Raw genomic sequence first — 21,347 nt, 5'->3', positions numbered from 1 at the left:
CAAAATCATCGTCCTCACCATCCGGTGCACAGCAATATCCATCTTCCTCCTCTTCTCTCGCTGCTACGTTTATGGTCTTTCTCTGAGGGCATTCATTAGAACGGTGCCCGGGCTGATTACACCTGTAACACTTTATCGCGGCTGGTTTAGTATAAGGGTTAGGGTTCACAGTTTTCTGTGCTTGCGTTCCCTTATCCCTCGGCTCGTTCATAGGGCACTTTTCTACCGCCTTATCTTCCTGATTTCACCCTGCGTTAAAGCGATTATTGAAACTGCTCTTTTCTACTGAACTGCTCGAGCTGCTACCTCGATAATTTTCGTAGCCTCTTCATCCCCTATCTTGCTGCATCAATTCTGCCTTCATCGCCATATTCTTGGCTTCAGTTAAATTTCGCAGAAACTGCACTCCAATTTTATCTCGAATGAAGGGTTTCAAACCATCAAGATATCTAGCCACCTGCTGTCCCTCCGTCTCTGATAAATTATTCCGCTCCGTCAATCTCATAAATTCGGCCGTATACTCATGCACAGTCCGATTGCCCTGATGGCAACGTTGGTATTGCTGAAACATAATCTGCTCATAGTCGGGTGGAAGGAATTCTTGCTTCAGCAGCCTCCTCATCCTAGTCCAAGTTTGAACTCTCTCTTTCCCTTCTCGTTCTCTCCTATTCTGTAATCTCTCCCACCATGCAGACGCACCGCCCTTTAATCTACAGGCTACTAATCGCACCCTTTTCTCACCAGGGGTCTCCATATAGTCTAAAAATCTATCTATATCAGCAAGCCAATCCAGAAATTCTTCTATGCCCAGACTACCATTAAAATAAGAGATATCGACTTTTAATTTAAAGTCGTTACCTTCACGATCGTCATAGCGTCGTCTTCCATCTCTCCGATCATATCCTCTTTGAAATCCTCCATGACGACGTCTGCCGCCATAATCAGCACGTTCCTCATCAAAATTTTCAGTTTCTTCTTCTTCCGAACTCTCTGAAAACAGAGGGTTATTCTGCCTATGGACAGGAACAGGCCTATCAACAAGATCACCGCGAGCAAGATCTGCACCCGGCCTTCTGTCGTTCCGCCGATTCCGGTTCACATCAACGCTGAGACCTTCGAATCCTTCTGTTAACTCGTCAAATCGTTCTTCGAAACGACGAAGACTTTGATCGAATCGTTGATCCAAGCGTTCCATTAAACGCTGCTCCAAACGTTGCAGCGCGTCGTCCCCAAGGGTTGGGGCTCCAGTCTCCTGAGCATCATCACGAAGACCACCGCTAGTCGCCATAGGCTTTGATACCACCTGACATAGCGTTCCGCGAATAATTCAAGCAAAACCTTGCTTAGAGAGAAAAATCTCGAAATTCAATATTGATGATAAGAATATTCTGTCTTCAAAACAACCCTAAACACCCTTTTATAGGGGTTAAACCTAATTACAATAGGAAACCTAATCATAATAGGAAAGTTACCTAATCTAAATTGGAAATCTAATCATAATAGGAAAGTTACCTAATCTGAATTGGAAACCTAATCATAATAGGAAAGTTACATAATCTAAATTGGAAAGCGTAAAACATCAAAATTAGAAAACTGCCTTTTTAAATTAACTCATAAAAAATATCCGATGTCGTCGATCGGGTCCACCGGTTTTAGTCACATCACTGTTTCGCCTTCCGTTTGGACTTCTGCCTGTCCAATCGGTCTAGAAACGCACCACTAATAGATTCCGCATCACGAGTCTTCACATGGCCAATTTTGAGGGGCTACCATTTTAAGGAGTAAATGTACATTTTCTACTAGTCCTGATATATGCAATGCCTGAAGACAGACGGGATGAACTCGATGATCTACTGATGTTCTAGTGAAAAGGGTCCATGTCTAGCTGATAAAACATATAGCCACCATAAGAATGACTAAACGTCCTTAGAATAGTCATGTTCAGTTTGAGAGCATTTAAATAAATGATTGGAGGAGGAATGAACCATGTAACAACCCGGTCTGACGAAGGCGGGAAGTGGTCGCCGGGGCCAGAGGGCTTGGACAAGGAGCGGCTTCTGGCAAGCTTCTAGGATGGCGAAAGGGGCAGAATGAACTGAACTGTGCACCAAACAAGGGGATAGCGATCCTGAGATATATATATATATATATATATATATATATATATATATATATATGAAAACTGGAATTAACTCACGAAGGCGTCTTTTGACGTAACGGTAAGCTTTGCTCTGAAACTTCAAAGTTAAGCGAGCCCAGGTTAGAGTACTACCAGGATGGGTGATCTCCTGGGAAAGTGCTTGCTTGTATGCCAAAGGACAAAACCGTGAGACTCGATATAGGACGGGCCAAAGCGGATAATACCTCGAGTGAGTTAAATCCAGGGTGTCACAAACTAGCTAAGAGAACTTGACAGGAAAAAGAACTATGACGAGCAGGGGAAGAATTTTTTTTGTTCCTGATGATTGACGTGATAAACTTTCTTTTCATGATTGATGTGAAGAAATTGGCAGGCTTTCACACTTTGCTATAATTAGAAAGTTAACCTAACAGTAGTGGGCTTCCAAGGGCCGTCTGTGGCTACGCAATTCTTGTTTCATCCACGTTCACATAAGTTGAAAAGTTCAAGTACACAAAATGTCTTGGACCGTTTTCCCCCTTCCCCATTTGCTGGGGCAATTCTTGTTTGGCTGCTATATAAGTCCAAATGATGGGTCCTCCACATGTGAAAAGTGACACAGAAACAGATTCAAAGTCTCGGAAATGCTCATCAATTATTGGTTCATGGAATCAACAAATCAGCAAGAACTTTTCCACCTCTATATCATTTCAACTAACAACGGATTCTCTCAAAAAAATAAAAATAAAAGAATTAATATCACGAAAAGCCCCAAACTGATACATTTGTGATAATTTTACCTTGAATTAATTTTTTGACCACCAAAAATCTCAAACTGGTACACTTGTGACAAATTTGCCCCGAACTATTTTTTTGATCACCAAAAACCCCACACTGGTACACTTGTGACAATTTTACTCCGAACTAATTTTTTGACCACCAAAAATCCCAAACTGGTACACCTATGACAATTTTACCCCAAACTAATTTTTTGACCACTAAAAATCCAAAACTGGTACACTTGTGACAAATTTACCTTCCGTTAGTGTCCGTTAAATTGGATTAATATCACGAAAAATCACAAATTGGTAAACCTATGGCAAATAGAGGGGTAAAACCCTCAATTGGTACATCTGTCAACTATCACTTGTCATCAAACTTAGCAATTTGACAGTAAAATTCAACGGAAACTAACGGAGGGTAAATTTGTCACAAGTATACCAATTTGGAGTTTTTTGTGGTCAAAAAATTAGTTCGGGGTAAAATTGTCACAGGTGTACCAGTATAGGATTTTTGGTAATAAAAAAAAAAGTTCGGGGTAAAATTGTCACAGGTATACCAGTTTAAGGTTTTTTGTTGTAAAAAAATAGTTCGGGGTAAAATTGTCATAAGTGTATCAGTTTAAGGTTTTTCGTGGTATTAACCCAAAATAAAAATAAAACTAACACTAGATTTTCAGGGAAATCGATTTTTTTACTCTCCCCATGCGGATTCTATTTGCAAGCATGAAAGACTAATATGGACAGTCCATTACAAGATTTCTCTAGTAGATGGATATTCTGTGTTTTTCCGTACTCTATTGCATTTCAATTTCTTTGTTTTCTCAAGCAGAATTATGCAAATCAGTTGATGCGTTAAGCTCATCTGAGCCAATTCGCGATGGCGACACTCCAGTGTCGGCAGGAAAAAAGTTTCAGCTAGGATTCTTCTGCCCTGGAACTCCAGCAATAGATACCTTGCAATATGGTACCCCAAGATCCCCGATAAGACCATTGTCTGGGTGGCAAATGGAGATAATCCTTTGAATGATTCGTCAGGCGTTTTGAGGATAGGAAGTGAAGGGAAACTAGTCCTTGTCGACCGAGCAGAAAGAGTCTTGTGAAGATGACAGCGAAAATGTCTCCAGAAACCATCTTTGGAGTTTTGACCATCCCTCTGACACATTATTGGCAGGCATGAAGCTCGGGTGCGACCTGAAAATGGGTTAGGACCGGCACATGACATCCCGGAAGAGAGAGAGGATCCCTCAACCGGAGACTTCTCCTATGGTGCCGGTCTCGGAGGAAAAATGCCCCAATTCTTTGTTCATAAGGGACATGCCAAGTACTACGGAAGTGGGCCTTGGAATGGAATTCAGTTCAGCGGGGTTCGGATTACTCCTAATTTGATATTCATCCCAAAGTTCGTTGACAATTCTCCGGAGGTCTACTTCATGTTCAACACTTTCAATGAATCCACTGTCACACCCAGAAATCTACCAGGACAAGGGATGACACGGCCGTCCATCCTATGATGGATGCAGCCTGAAACCACAACCAAAAAACCTAACTCCCAAAAGATCCCTGTTAATATCACTCTCGCTCTAATGGCTACTAACTAAGAAACCTGAAAAGATTGGGGAAAGAGAGGGTTGAGCAGTCATAGCTCAGTAAGTAGTGCATATCTCTTCTAAGCAGATCGAGCAACCACTATGCATACAATTGTAGGACCAAACCAAAGTTTATTTAACCCAACTCCAGCAAATAATAAACGTCAAGGTCAAATTACGTTATATACTACTTTTACATAATATTTTCACAATAGGAATGCTCATTTCAATCAATAATATCAAAGCAAAAACCAATGGTCCATTCCATTGGCCAATCTCATCAAAAAACATATGCCAATGGTCCATTCCATTGATCAATCTCATGCTTAGAAATCTAACTATGATCACGAATAACGCCCTGTGAAAAGGTGATCAAGATTCCCCCTTGGCAAGGCCTCTACCTACTATAAGCCGGTGGCTCGGCCCACAAGGATATCCTAAACTAGTATGGGCATGCCCACAACCCCTCATTGGGTTCACAGAGACACTGAGCATCAAACACTTATCCACGACAATATTATCCACAATCCACAAAGCCAAATCCAAAAATCATTTCATAAACCATTTCATAAATCACAATATGATTCTAAAACCATTTCATAAATCATAATACGTTTCCCAAACTAATCATATAATCTTTCATAACTTATTTTATCCGATAGAAATACTTTTCGCAAAGCATTTCTCATATCATTTCATAAACATAATTCACAAATCGATATGTATAATCTTTAATAATGTCACACCCCGACCCTTGAGCACGCGACAATCCCTATTCACTTAGGTCATTTGCATACGACGCCCTAGGACTCGTCACCGACCTTTCATTTTATCTTTCAATTATGCATGCGGAAGTGACAATAATCACCCAGTTATAACAATAAATAATAGGGATAGTAATAACAATCAACAACAGTCATGCCAAAATGCCATTTTATTTAATTACTAGATTAACCCCAAGGAAACACATTTACAAGCCCTTCAAGGGCACTTTTCCTTATAAGCCTGCCAAAAAGATGCTAGGTTAGGGGTTAATCTACTTCATCCAAAAGTGGGTCATCCAAAAAAGAACCGATCCCGGGCATGTCCTTCAAGGACTATCAACATAGTGATTTGGCGAGTCAAAATAGGGCAAGTCAGGATCATGCTCCGACGGTTTGTAATCCGACGGATACACAGGATCAAGTTTGGTCTTGAGATTCTCCACTGACCCATCAGTGTGGGTCAATATCCATAGGGTCCCAAACATCCTACCCAAGGCCCCCATCTGGAGGACCATCGAAGCCTCTTAGAGGACCGTACAGACCTTCGCCCTCATGAATGAACCATGCTTGGAACTGATGAGGGACCCACATAGCTAGGCCCTCATCCACCCACATAGTAGACATGTGGTGCTCAAAAAGATGCGGCTTGCTAGGAAAATGATGGGTAGTAATAATACTATCTATATCCTGCGACACCCAAAACCGCATTGGATGGTTTGCCATGCTAAGGCTCTGGAAAATAGTTAACAACAACAAATGACATATAAATCTCAGCAAGTTAACGATTTAAATCTCGTTTAGGAAGTCAACTCGTCTCAGATGTACCTAACACATATAGTGATATAATGATGGCAGATCAATAGCAATGCAGCCCTTTGCTTTGCTTTAGTTATACACAGTGTTAAGCAACTCAGCACAGCATACACAAACACGCCATCACACAATCGCAGGCATCCTTACCTTGTCTTGGCACATGCCCTGCACGTTATAAATCATCATGTGCCATAATAATGCAACAAGCATACAATATAATTAGAACACATAACAACTTTCCCATGCACGATGTACCTATGCGTGTTCCGATTATTAAGACCATTTAGGGCCATGACACAACCCTACGGTTTGGTGGTCTTCCAACATGACCGACATCTATCGCGGCCACTCAGGGCACGCCCGTCCCCGTACGGGGTTCTTCTGGTTTAACCAGGTATTGTTCACGGCCACTTAGGGCACGCTCGAAATCCATAAAGGGTCTCATCACGGCAATTTAAGGCACGCCCGCAATTAGGCGGGGGTTTCATCACGGCCATTTAAGGCACGCCCACACTCATACGGGGGTAATGGGTTCTCATTATGTGATCCCGCAAGCACTTAAAGCACTTAAGCCAATTTCATTTTTCCTCATTTAACCAAAGTACACGTTATTGTGCTCACATATCAAAATATTGCAACTTTCATGCCTAAAAATGCAGTAATAAATTCACACTTGATCACATACACACAATTAAACCATCAAACTTTGCATGCTTCCCTTTTTAAACATCCTTGCCCTATTTAACTTATAAAATTTGACATATAAACCCGACACCTTGGGTTTACAATTTATATGTCCACAAGAATTCCTTTTAAAAAATTAAATAACAAGGTTTCACATAGGGCAATTATTTTCAAGGTAAAGCAGTCATTAAACAGCATAACACGAGTATAGTTCAATACTTAACTCAAGCGGAAAATGTAACAGCCCGAATTTCGATGTAATTCCAGGATCAATAAAATTGTCAATATTTCGCATTTCATTTTAGTAAGTCTCACCCAAAGCTGATCACTCTCGGGATACTAACCAATAGGGTATGGCTAATTAGAAAGCGATACGTGGACCAAGGATCCGATCGCGAAGCGAACATCGATCACGAGAAATAATGAGAGAATATTATGAACCAATGTGGATCGATCTTAGGAAAGGTAACGGATTTGGTTCGGCCAAGGCCAACGATGTACAATCGGATTTGCAGGTGATTCTGCATGACCGAGAGTGCACGTGGCCAACCAGTCCTGAACTTAAACCGGACGATCGTGACCTTTAGGACTAGTGATAATTTCTCATTCTCTCAATGATCAGGACCGTCATGACTCGGATAACCCTAGATCGATACGCGTAACCTCTAGACAGCCGCCCGTTAGTGAGAGACCCTGAAATTGGAAATCAAGCGAGTTTTGATCACGAAATTGGGCCCGGATTTCGATGTCGATTTTCGATGGCTTAAGAGATTTTTTTGGGAATCTGACGTCATATTATGCTGGCCACGCATATTTTGAGTTAGTACAGTTAAAAATTGGAATTTCGGTCCTGGGGTGAAAAATTACGATTTTGCTCCTCGGGACGCCAACGTCGCTTTTTGAGGCCAAATGAGGTTATTTTTCGTGGCCGACGCCATTTTTGGGTGGCCACGCATACCAGGAGTCGTTATGGCAAAAAATTGGAATTTCGACAAAAATTGAGAAAATAATATTATTTTATTCCCGAAACTTCGCAGTCGATTTTCGAGGGCTTAGAAAGTGAATTTCGCGAATCCGACACCATATTATGTTGGCCACGCACATATGGAACGCGTATGTGCGAAAATTGGAATTTTGCCCCGGGACCGGAAAAATGACGATTTTGCCCCTCGACTATTTTCGGGTCCGAATTTTTGGGATATTTTTGGGATAATTACCAGAGATTATCAGCTGCATTATTGGCACCAAAGACCTAATTGCCCCTCAATTATTTAAGCCTATCTCTTTAGAACCGTTAGATTAGCGGCGTTTTGGTCATTTTTCGCGGATCGGAGACACATGGCACTTGAGGGCTGATATATTTGACCAACTTGGACTGCTTTCTCTCTCTCCTCACCCTCTCTCACGGCCAGACCACCCCCACCAGCAGATCATCCTCTCTTTCTCTCATTTTCACTCTCTCGGTTTGCCTCGCCGGAGCTCGCCGCCGGCCGCCAGAGCGCCGCCGCCGGCCGTCGTGCCCCGCCGTCGACCACCACAGCCCCCAGCCTTGGCCTTGTCCCTGTCCGACCCATTTCTCTCTCTCTTTCCCTCTCTTTTTCTCTCTTTTTCTCTCCCGGGTTAGCACCGCCGCCGCGTCGGAGCCTCGCCGGAGCTTCGCCGGAGCTCCGATCGCTGTTCCGTCGCCACCCAGCCGTCCAGCCACGCTGTACGACGCCGACCGTACCAGTCCGTATAGTGTCCGTACGGACGGTACTGTAGCGCCGTACGGTCGCCGTCCGTACGGCCGTCACGCCGGGCCACCGGCACCTCGCCGGCCACCGTTCCCAGCCTATCCGTATAGTGTCCGTACAGGTTTACTGTTCACAGCGTCTGTACGGTCGCTGTTCACGTCGTCCGTACGCCGTCGCCGGGAATTCCGCCACCGGTTTCACTGTTCACCAGTGATCGGTCACCGTTCCCCGTCGTCGTGACCTTGGATTAGGTGAGTAAAATTCCTAAATCCGGATTATGACTGATAGTGCATTTTTCTGGACTGGTTTAGGAATACTAGTACATGCTGAGAGGGATTAGTGTACCGATTGGTGGAAATTATTATCGGGAAAAATGTAGTGGATCAATGAGAATTTATTAGGGAGAGTAACTGGATTGATAGGCCAATTTAAGAGCCCATTGGTAGAATTGCCGTATATGTCCGGGTTGACTGATTGTATGTAATTCGTGCTTAATTGTGATTGATTGAGTACTGCTATGTCGCATGTGGTGTGGCTGATTTTTGTGGGGTGCGATTGGCCAATGATTGGTTTGAAATTAATTATTGAATTGTGAATCGCACGTTGGGCCACACGGTATTAATTGGGCCAATTGAGCACGCGTTGTGATATTGAGTGATTGAATTTCATTGGTGCTCATGGTGCATTGCATCGCATAACATGGACACGCATTATGTATGCCTAAAGTGAGGCATGTGGTGGAATTGTGCGAGAATGCGTGCCTGCCATGAATGTGTGATCACCTAAAATATCCCGAAGCGTCATACGCTGGGTTCAGATAACAATGAGTTGTGTGATCACCTAAGGACCTTCGGGTCATGACCTTCGGGTCGATACCGTCCTCATGCACTTTGAAGCAGGACGATGCCCGGTACGTCCGGAAGACGACCATCCTCATGCACTTTGAAGCAGGCTCTGGTTCGTAAGGAGATCAGTGTTGCGCCTCATACACTTTGAAGCAGGCTAGAGATACTGGGTCAGATCGGTTGCTGCGCCTCATGCACTTTGAAGCAGGCTAGACGCACCGGGCCGTGAATGTTGTTGACTCGAGTCGTAATAAATAATAAATTGGGCGATTGCCAGTGTGCCAGTGTGGGTCAGTGGGCTGGGAAATATACGTGACATGTCGACGACATTTACATGCATGAATATGCATGGATTAGCATGCGAGTGTGTGAGACTCGGTGCATGAGCATGTGATTGGCGTACGTGTGATAATGTGTGCCACGTACATGTCGTGATTATTATATATTGAACTGCCTAACCTGTAGGGTCAGAGGATTATTTGATTGTTGTTGTATTGTGATTTAAATATTTATTTCCGGTCAGGAGATTGCATGCTAGCCTAGCCTAGGTTTAGGGGTTGAACTCACTGAGATTCGTCTCACGGTTGTGTAAACCGAAACTTTTCAGACCCCCAGCCGTAAAGATGCCTCCGAGGAGTTGCCAGATGATTCTACCGAGTCGTTCGACCCTGACTGGGAGCCCTAGAGCAGGCCAGTACCATGGGAAGCGAAGACCGTTTCTTTTTGAATAGCATTCATATCCTAGTTAGCCTAACCACCTGTGCCACCTACCCTTTTTGATATAGTGGCAGTTAAATGCTGATGTTGAGGTTTTTGGAGTTGTACAAATGGATAGTGTAAAAATGCTTTTACTATAACAGTACAAGTGTATATTCTTGTTTGATGGCTGTTCTACCTTGGTCTCACGTGTGTTGTTTTGTACGGGTGTATATATATATATTTATATACGTTGTTTCCGCATGTGACTTATCTCTGATTGGGCGTTGGGTCGGCGACGCATCCTTGGAGCGTTACATCACAGCCCGAATTTCGATGTAATTCCGGGATCAATAAAATTGTCAATATTTCGCATTTCATTTTAGTAAGTCTCACCCAGAGCTGATCACTCTCGGGATACTAACCAATAGGGTATGGCTAATTAGAAAGCGGTACGTGGACCAAGGATCCGATCGCGAAGCGGACACCGATCACGAGAAATAATGAGAGAATATTATGAACCAATGTGGATCGATCTTAGGAAAGGTAACGGATTTGGTTTGGATAAGGCCAACGATGTACAATCAGATTCACAGGTGATTCTGCATGACCGAGAGTGCACGTGGTCAACCAGTCGTGAACTTAAACCGGACGATCGTGACCTCTAGGACTAGTGATAATTTCTCATTCTCTCAATGATTAGGACCGTCATGACTGGGATAACCCTAGGTCGATACAAGTAACCTCTAGACAGCCGCCCGTTAGTGAGAGCCCCTGAAATTGGAAATCGAGTGAGTTTTGATCACGAAATTGGGCCCGGATTTCGATGTCGATTTTCGATGGCTTAAGAGATTTTTTTGGGAATCTGACGTCATATTATGCTGGCCACGCATATTTTGATTTAGTACAGTTAAAAATTGGAATTTCGGTCCAGGGGTGAAAAATTACGATTTTGCCCCTCGGGACGCCAGCGTCGCTTTTTGAGGCCAAATGAGGTTATTTTTCGTGGCCGACACTATTTTTGGGTGGCCACGCATACTAGGAGTCGTTATGGCAAAAAATTGGAATTTCGACAAAAATTGGGAAAATAATATTATTTTATTCCCGAAACTTCGTAGTCGATTTTCGAGGGCTTAGAAAGTGAATTTCGCGAATCAGACACCATATTATGTTGGCCACGCACATATGGAACGCGTATGTGCGAAAATTGGAATTTCGCTCCGGGACCGGAAAAATGACGATTTTGCCCCTGGGCTATTTTCGGGTCCGAATTTTTGGAATATTTTTGGGATAATTACCAGAGGTTATCAGCTGCATTATTGGCACCAAATACCTAATTGCCCTTCAATTATTTAAGCCTATCTCTTTAGAACCGTTAGATTAAGGGCGTTTTGGTCATTTTTCGCGGATCGGCGACACGTGGCACTTGTGGGCTGATATATTTGACCAACTTGGATTGCTTTCTCTCTCTCCTCACCCTCCCTCACGGCCAGACCACCCCCACCAGCAGATCATCCTCTCTTTCTCTCATTTTCTCTCTCTCGGTTTGCCTCGCCGGAGCTCGCCGCCGGCCGCCGGAGCGCCGCCGCCGGCCGCCGTGCCTCGCCGTCAACCACCACAGCCCCCAGCCTCGGCCTTGTCCCTGTCCGACCCATTTCTCTCTCTCTTTCCCTTTCTTTTTCTCTCTTTTTCTCTCCCAGGTTAGCACCGCCGCCGCGTCGGAGCCTCGCCGGAGCTTCGCCGGAGCTCCGATCGCTGTTCCGTCGCCACCCAGCCATCCAGCCACGCTGTATGACGCCGACCGTACCCGTCCGTATAGTGTCCGTACGGACGATACTGTAGCGCCGTACGGTCGCCGTCCGTACGGCCGTCGCGTCGGGCCACCGGCACCTCGCCGACCACCGTTCCTAGCCTGTCCGTATAGTGTCCGTACAGGGTTACTGTTCACCGCGTCTGTACGGTCACTGTTCACGCCGTCCATACGCCATCGCCGGGAATTCCGCCGCCGGTTTCACTGTTCACCAGTGATCGGCCGCCGTTCCCCGTCGTCGTGACCTTGGATTAGGTGAGTAAAATTCCTAAATCCGGATTATGACTGATAGTGCATTTTTCTGGACTGGTTTAGGAATACTAGTACATGCTGAAAGGGATTAGTGTACCGATTGGTGGAAATTATTATCGGAAAAAATGTAGTGGATCAATGAGAATTTATTAGGGAGAGTAACTGGATTGATAGGCCAATTTAAGAGCCCATTGGTAGAATTGCCGTATATGTCCGGGTTGACTGATTGTATGTAATTCGTGCTTAATTGTGATTGATTGAGTACTGCTATGTCGCATGTGGTGTGGCTGATTTTTGTGGGGTGCGATTGGCCAATGATTGGTTTGAAATTAATTATTGAATTGTGAATCGCACGTTGGGCCACACTGTATTAATTGGGTCAATTGAGCACGCGTTGTGATATTGAGTGATTGAATTTCATTGGTGCTCAAGGTGCATTGCATCGCATAACATAGACACGCATTATGTATGCCTAGAGTGAGGCATGTGGTGGAATTGTGCGAGAATGCGTGCCTGCCATGAGTGTGTGATCACGTAAAATATCCCGAAGCGTCATACGCTGGGTTCAAATAACAATGAGTTGTGTGATCACCTAAGGACCTTCGGGTCATGACCTTCGGATCGATACCGTCCTCATGCACTTTGAAGCATGACGATACCCGGTACGTCCGGAAGACGACCATCCTCATGCACTTTGAAGCAGGCTCTGGTTCGTAAGGAGATCAGTGTTGCGCCTCATACACTTTGAAGCAGGCTAGAGACACTGGGCCAGATCGGTTGCTGCGCCTCATGCACTTTGAAGCAGGCTAGACGCACCGGGCCGTGAATGTTGTTGACTCGAGTCGTAATAAATAATAAATTGGGCGATTGCCAGTGTGCCAGTGTGGGCCGGGAAATATACGTGACATGTCGACGACATTTGCATGCATGAACATGCATGGATTGACATACGAGTGTATGAGACTCGGTGCATGAGCATGTGATTGGCGTACGTGTGATAATGTGTGCCACGTACGTGTCGTTATTATTATTTATTGAACTGCCTAACCTGTAGGGTCAGAGGATTATTTGATTGTTGTTGTATTGTGATTTAAATATTTATTTTCGGTCAGGAGATTGCATGCTAGCCTAGCCTAGGTTTAGGGGTTGAACTCACTGAGATTCGTCTCACGGTTGTGTAAACCGAAACTTTTCAGACCCCCAGCCGTAAAGATGCCTCCGAGGAGTTGCCAGATGATTCTACCGAGTCGTTCGACCCTGACTGGGAGCCCTAGAGCAGGCCAGTACCATGGGAAGCGAAGACCGTTTCTTTTTGAATAGCATTCATATCCTAGTTAGCCTAACCATCTGTGCCACCTACCCTTTTTGATATAGTGGCAGTTAAATGCTGATGTTGAGGTTTTTGGAGTTGTACAAATGGATAGTGTAAAAAGGCTTTTACTATAACAGTACAATTGTATATTCTTGTTTGATGGCTGTTCTACTTTGGTCTCACGTGTGTTGTTTTGTACGGGTGTATATATATATTTATATATGTTGTTTTCGCATGTGACTTTTCTTTGATTGGGCGTTGGGTCGGCGACGCATCTTGGGAGCGTTGCATCACACACGACCGGAGATGGGATGCTCGCGCTTCGTGGGGTACGGGGCGTGACAGAAAACACCCATATAAAATCTACTTATCGCGCTAATTACGATAACTTATTATCCAAATATTGATAGCTTATCGCCTCTTGGTGATAGCTTATCATTAAATTAATCGATAGGTTATCACCTAATTTGTGATAGCTTATCGCTCAAATAACGATATCTTATCGTCCCTTTGACAATAGTTTATTACCCTTTTACCAATAGCTTATCGTCCTTTTGACAATAGTTTATCACCCTATTACCGATAGCCTATCTTCCTTTTACGATAGCTTATCATCATTTCCTCGATAGCCTATCGCCTATTTGGCATTAACTTATTACCAAAACTTCGATAGCTTATCGTCGAACTTTCCGATAATCTATCGCTAGTTGATAACCTATCAACTAATTAATCACAATTAATCACTAATCACCTAATTAACTTAATATAAACTAATCCTAATCAGTTTAATGTACTAATTGAGGGATTAGAGCGTTAACTCACCCGTTAACGATTTCTACGACACGGGCACGACGGTGGCGGCGAGGGCTATGCGTGGCTTAGTCTGGAAATGACACGAGGTGGCAACGATAGCATGGACAGTAGCTCAGTAGCTTCTACGTCACACCCCGAACCCGGCGAGCACGCGAACATCCCACGACGGTCGTTAAGAGTGCGATGTCCTAGGATGCATCGCCGACCCGATCGATTCACTAACGATCATACGCATATGAAAGCGAACTATAACACCCTATCAACCTCACATATAACTCGGGGCAGCCAAGGAGATAGCAGGAATACACATCAACAAAACAACTTTCGTAAACACACTGTTAACCCAAGTTCAGTACAATTTACAAGCCCAACCTGAGGGTGACTTGCCATCAACCGCACATACAGAAGGATTGGGTTAACCTAAACTCCTCTATAGCAAGGCCTCCAAAAGCGGAAAGTTCATCCCATCCCCACATCGACCCTGGTCTCCGATCCTTACATGACGTCTATTTGTCACTCCAAACCTGAAAATGTTTAATCACGGGGGTGAGAGAACTCAGCAAGTAAACTCCCTAAACCTCGTTTAGGAGAATACGTTGCCTCCGGTTTGTCCTAAACATACGAGTCTACCGAAGTAAACGTGCCATAACACAATCACAAGCATTCTTACCTGGCTTAGACACGCGTATATGCCACAATGATACATCAACCATATCACATAACCAAAGTATGTAATAAGAATTCACAGACATCAATGCATCACAGTCGCGCGTGTCTCGATTATAAGGCAAAATCCACTTGGGCACGTCCCATACCATGCCTAGCAGTTTTTACCCCATAATCAAGCACTATGCATCATATATATCCAGATTTTTCACGACCTGCGTAAGCACGCATCAGGTCTAAAAACTAGCCATCGATCTCTGACCTGCGTAAACACACCTCAGGTCCAACAACACTTCTATAGCCTGCGTCAAAATGCCTCAGGCTCAGTGTCTCTAGCCCGCGTAAACGAACATGCCTTCGGCGCAACACCGATCTCCCTTTTTACAACACAACCCGCGTAACACGCATCAGGTTGAACAACACTTCTATAGCCTGCGTAAAAACGCCTCAGGCTCAAGGTCTCTAGCCTGCGCAACACCGATCTCTCTTTTACGGCACAACTCGCGTAAAACGCATCAGGTTGGCGGTCTTCCGGTAAAACCGGGCATCATCCTGTGTAACACGCCTCAGGACGGGTTCAATTCCCCGCGTAAACGGCATCAGGGATTAGGTGATCACACGAGCACACCATCACACTACTTTTTATCTTTACCCCTTAGGGCTTTTAGTGATCACTCATGTCATGCAATGCATTCACTTCGCGTGTTAATCACACCACATGCTCACATAATGCATGTCAACTCAATCGCAACCCATGATCACCACCAAATCATCCTCGGTTTCGACAACATCAATAATTACAAATCAACTAATCAATCAACAAATCAATCAACATGGACACCGAGTATTCAATATCAAGTCACACGTGCATAAGCACCATTTAGGTCGTCAATCAAGCACCATTCAGCCACGAAACTGATCAATCCACACGCACATGCCGAATAAGCCACTTCCCCTCAATTAAATCCACAAGCCCTTCCACGCACACGGTCACAATTAGGTAATCACTAACCACCCTCAAATCAACACATACAACACACATTCAAGCATCAATTCCAGTCACGAGGGCAGCAACTATTCAACCTCGACACTCCCACCATTCCGCTCATAAAAATGAACATCCATAGAATCAGGGTAAATCTGGGCAGTTTATACAGTGACCGAAATCCCATCAAAATAAATAGTAAACGAACTCTAAAAATTATAAATTTTGGATATATCATAAAAAACATCTTGATAAACATTTCTTATGAAGAAGAAGAAATCCGGTTCAATCTGCAACCATGCCTTTTCGTCCCTCGAAACCAGACCAGAATCAGTTCACTCTAACAGACTGTTTTGTCCTCAAAATACATTTCTTTCAACACCCAAATCACCTTGAAAAGTTTTGAAATTTTTATATGTCATAGAAAGGAAAGTACCCAACAAATTTTGTGAAGGAAGTTTATTGAAAATAGATCTGGAAAATTTTATAAAAATTCGGAAAGACAAGAAGGTCGGGATGAACAGTGTTCCGGGCAGTTTTAAGACGGTCTGAAAATGGGTTTTCGTGCGACCCAAAAGGCCTCCAAAAATTCCAAATTAAAAATATGTTATACCTCAGGATGTGAGGAAAAACTTTCGTGAAGGACACCACCCCTGATTCGGCCTCCAAAAATCTCCATAAAAATAGTAATCTGGGAGGGTACAGAAAACACAATTTCGAGATTCAACCCAAACTTCAAGGATCCGAGTCCTTATTGATAACCACTAAACTTCAGCCCTCAAAATTCATTCCACAAGGTTCAAACTACCATGCCACAACCATTTGAACATCCAAGAACACAATAAAAGATCAAGCTCTCCTCTAATCTACCTCTAATCACCTCAATCAACCCCTCAACCAATCCATTGACAACCTATTACCCTAATCAAAGTTTAGAGAGAAACTTGCCTTAAACCTAAGTAAGAAAAGCCCAACAAGCAGCAGCAAAGGCCTTGGCAAGGCAGCAACTCCGGCGAGCGATAGCGGCGGTAACACACGGCGGCTGAACGGTGGCGACGGCGGGCTTGGCCGGTTGGCCACGGTCACGGGAGGAGGGGGAGGGGGAATCAGCCGAGAGCGGTAGAGAGGAAGAGAGGTGAGGCGCGAGAAATGAGAGGGAGAGAGAGAACGAGAGAGAAAAAGAATTAAATAGGCTAGTCAAAGTCTACCCAAGGTGAAATTACCATCCTACCCTCCTCTCTACTTTCCATCCGACGGCCATGATTCAATCTTATCTTAGAATGAACGGCCCATATCGATCCCCACCAAAAATATCCAAGGGTAAAATAGGAATTGAACAAAAAGTGCAGGGGCAAAATCGTCAAAATTTTTTTATCTCTAAAGTTGGTATGAAATGACCAAAATGCCCTTCTCATTTTATACTTGGTCTTCACAAAATCCCAAGGGCAAAACAGTCATTTTCCACTTCCTGTCAAAATTTCAGTTTTCTGACGAATCCGAACAAATCCGAGCCTGACCACGTTAATAACGATGTAGTCCAATTATTCTGTCATGACTTTCGAAATTTTCAATACCCAAACTTGGTCTCTAATTAATGACTAAATCCAAATAAACGCGACTTGAGCGTATCTCAAACTAACGGGAGGCTTTCGGGAAAATTCGTAAATTCGACCCGTGGTCAATAATAAATCGAGCCACGTTTAAGTTCACTTGAACCATGGTAACTTCGATTGTCATGTAATTACGAGGATTAAGCACTAGTTCCGAGAGGTGCGATCGTTCGAAATAGGTTTAAGATCGTTCGCAATTCATCTCATGGTCGAGCGGAATCACCCGCGACCCATTCGTATGACATTGGCGAATCGATCCGTGACCATCCTTGGATCAACCTATGTTGGCCCAAAATATTACCTCGACAATCCTTATGGTCGAAAGTCAGTCCATGGTAAGGTTCTATGGTCGTGCGAATCTAAATCCCTAATCAGCCTTTCCCTAATGGTTAGTATCCCAAGAGTGATCAAGTCTGGGCGAGATTTACTACCAGTTCGTTATTGAAATCAAGCATTTCATAAATACCAAGTGGGTCGAAATTTGGAATGTCACATTCTATGGGTTGGTTTGGCTTGTAGTGAAGGTGGACCGGCAAGGGGAGAGGTTCGGACGGATGGCGCACGACGACGGGCGGTCACGGCGTGTGGCTGTTGGTGGCGGGTGGCTCCACGGCACAAAACAGTAGCTAAGGGGCGGTGAAGTTGAGCTTAGCCGAAGGAGGGAAAGAGGAGAGAGAGAGGAGGGGGAAATGAGAGGGAAAAGAGAGAGAGAGAGAAAGAGGAAAGGAAATGAGAGACAAGAGACAGAGAGAGACATTGAGAGATATTTCTCTCTTCCCCAAAGTCTTCACTCATCAATGCCTAACCTTCCTTTGTCTCTTTGTTCAATAATGTAAGAAGGGTATTTTGGTCATTTCACATTTTTGGTACAAATTTTCCATTTTGCCCTTGGGCCAAAGTTAAGAGATAGGCCTTGGAATGGGCCCAATTGAATAGAAATGGGCTTGAAAAGTTCACAGGCTCAAATTGGGCTTGAAAATGGTAAAGTGAGCGTAGTGGGCCTCATTGGGCCCACTTGAACTTGTTTGGGCCCATTGGCCGAAGCACACTTTGGGCATGAGGCCTACTGGGCCTTCGCTTGGCCCACTTCCTCGTGGGCTCCATTTCTCGGCCCGAAATTTCTTTTTCCGAGAATTTCAAGCAAACCAATAAATCGAACGATTAACGAGGCGATGTCCAATAGGTTAGTCTTAAAATCCTTGAAAGTTCGATACCCAAATTCGGATTCTAATTCATGGTCAAAATCGATCAATTGCGACTTTAGTATATTTTAAACTAACGGAATGCTTTTAGGAGTTACGTGTATTCGACCCGTGGTCGATTTGATATCAAACCACGTTTAAGCTTTCTCGAGTCATGGGTGACCTCGATTGGCATGTAATTGCGATGGGTTAATCGCTAGTTCCAAAGTACACGATCGCTAAGAATTGGTTTGGGGTCGTTTACAATATATACAATGATTAGACGGAATCACCTGCAATCCGATTGTATACTATTGGCGAATCATTCTATAACCGTTCTTTGATCGGTTTATAATGGTTAAAAATTGTTCCTCGTCAATCCTTATGGTCGAATTGTCAATCTGTAGTCAAGTTTTTAAGTCGTGCGTACTTAATTCCTAAATAGCCTTTCCCTATTGGTTAGTCCTATCATGAGTGATCAATTTAGAGCGAGATTTAACTAACAGTACATCGATGAAATAATCGTTTCATATATCTCGAAAAGGGTCAAGTTTCAGGATATCACAAATAACATCTTCCACACAAAACATTTCTCAAAGCATCTTAAAACTTGTTCCATAAACCAATTCGCAACATAATACACATATATCCGTTAACAATATTTTTCTTAAAACCATTCTCAAATCGTTCTCAAATATTAAAATGTAGTAATTGTCCGATCTAGGATTTTATGCAACAAACATGTTTTAGTAACTCGTACGATACTCAAATTTTTATCACTTTCAAAACATGAGTTAATAAACTCAAAGAAGAGATAGCACCATTCACTTGGGAATGCCTACAATCAAATGACAAAGATTACTTGTTCCGTCGAACTCGTAATTCTAACAAATAAGAGAGAAACAATGTTAAAATTGAGTAAAACGCTACCTCAACTATGACTCGGCTAAACTAAGCTTAACCACTAACAAATGACTCAAAGGCGCTCATAAATTGCTCATCCAAAACAATTATCCAAAATCATTCGCAATGCGGAGCTTCAATGCGAAACTTGATCGTGTCATAACTCTCTTCACCGAATCCCGTTCCAAGCGAGCTTACAATTAAAATGAAGATCTTTCGAAGTACTAGAAGACCCACCACTTGGCTATCCTAAAATCGAGCCGAAAACAGACAAAAATCGGCCTAAAAACCACTGGTTGCGCATTGTTCACCACTTGCGCTCAACTTCAAAAATTCGTTTCGGGCAAACGGTAAGTCCAATCGAGTTCCGTAAAGTCTCACGGCTCCACGACACCCTAAACTACAAATTCTATATATATACACAGCTCAACGTCTCAAAAATTAGACTTCACGGCTTGATTTTCACTAAACTCCGAAATTGTGCCATAATTCCGAAAATACTCCGATTGGACGAACGAGAGGAGCAAGTACTTACCGAGCATTGCGATACGAAGTTAAATCGGCTTGCTAACGTCCACGAGGCATTTACGCGCATGCTTTTTCATTTCTCTTTCCTTTCTCTCTCCTTCTTTCTTTTCTTCTTTTCCTCTCTTTCCTTTCTGTTTCTCGGTCGCTGGAACTCTCGGCCCCGTTTAATCCAGAGTAATCTGAAGATGTCCACTGCTTGCTTCTTTGTTGACTTTTCAATCCCTCTCTTTTTTTTCCCTTAAAAAGTCCAAATATTACATCCACCATCACGATATTGGCAGCAAACCGTTACGGGAACTTCCAAAGGTAACTGTGGAACGAGAAAACTCAGGAGTGGTCCCCGATCTATATGTTGCCGCATGACACTTGTGATGTCTATGCAAATTGCGGACCCAATAGCATGTGCACGATCAGCAATCCTCAAATATGCAGCTGCATGATTGGGTATCAACCTAAGTCACAGCAGAGTGGGATACGCTTGTGTGGACCAGCGGGTGTGTCAGTAAGAGCCCATTTAATTGTTCTAAAAGAGAAGGGTTTAAGAGGCTCAAAGGTGCGAAAATTCCTGATTTGTTGCAGTTCACGATGAATACTAGTATGAGCCTGAAGGAATGTGAATTAGAGTGCTTCAAGAACTGCTCATGCACGGCCTAAGCAAACGTGAACGCCACCGGAGGTGGAAAAGGCTGTTTCCTATGGTTTGGAGATCTTGTTGATATCAGAAAACTCATCGAATATGCAAATCAAGATCTTTTTATTCGTGTTTCAGCCTCAGACCTGGGTAGTATGCATAACTTTGTTTTATTCTTCTTCCTTCACACACGATAATCCTATTCATCATGCATCTTGATGACCTTCAACCTCTCTCAATGTTCTCAGATTCGGCGAATTTCAAGAGGAAAGTATGGGTTGCAGTGGCAATTTCCGCTGCATTTGTCGTGCTTTTGGTGGTACTTTACTACTGCATTTTTTGGAAGAGGAAAAAAAATGCTCAAGGTACTCCATTTCCGTCGGTTGAGTAGAGCTCTTGCTCTATAGGAATTATGGCTCTGACTAGAACTTGCTTTCAGAACCTCAATTACAATTCTTGGTTCTCTTTTTTCGTATTTTGGAATCAAGTAATAGCATCACTCCATTTACTACTATCAGTTTTATTTACATGAGGGTTGACAATGAATAATCAAAGTCGATAACTTACAGTGAATAATCTTTTATGTTCTCATCATGTCAAATGAATTTTAGATCTATTGATACATGGAAAGTTC

At 43.5% G+C, this 21,347-nt stretch overlaps 1 pseudogene; it reads left to right on the top strand.

Moving 5' to 3' along the window:
- Window positions 1–3,669: 3,669 nt before the first annotated feature.
- LOC115673812 (S-locus-specific glycoprotein S13-like) lies at window positions 3,670–21,104 on the top strand (annotated as a pseudogene).
- Window positions 21,105–21,347: the final 243 nt, after the last annotated feature.

Source organism: Syzygium oleosum, unplaced genomic scaffold (genome assembly GCF_021117445.2).
Source record: "Syzygium oleosum isolate NSW1041296 unplaced genomic scaffold, Sole_v2.1 Sole_v2.11, whole genome shotgun sequence".
In the NCBI taxonomy this organism is placed as follows: domain Eukaryota; kingdom Viridiplantae; phylum Streptophyta; class Magnoliopsida; order Myrtales; family Myrtaceae; genus Syzygium; species Syzygium oleosum.
The sequence above is the reverse complement of the archived record's forward strand: the minus strand, read 5'-3'. Positions and strand labels throughout refer to the sequence as shown.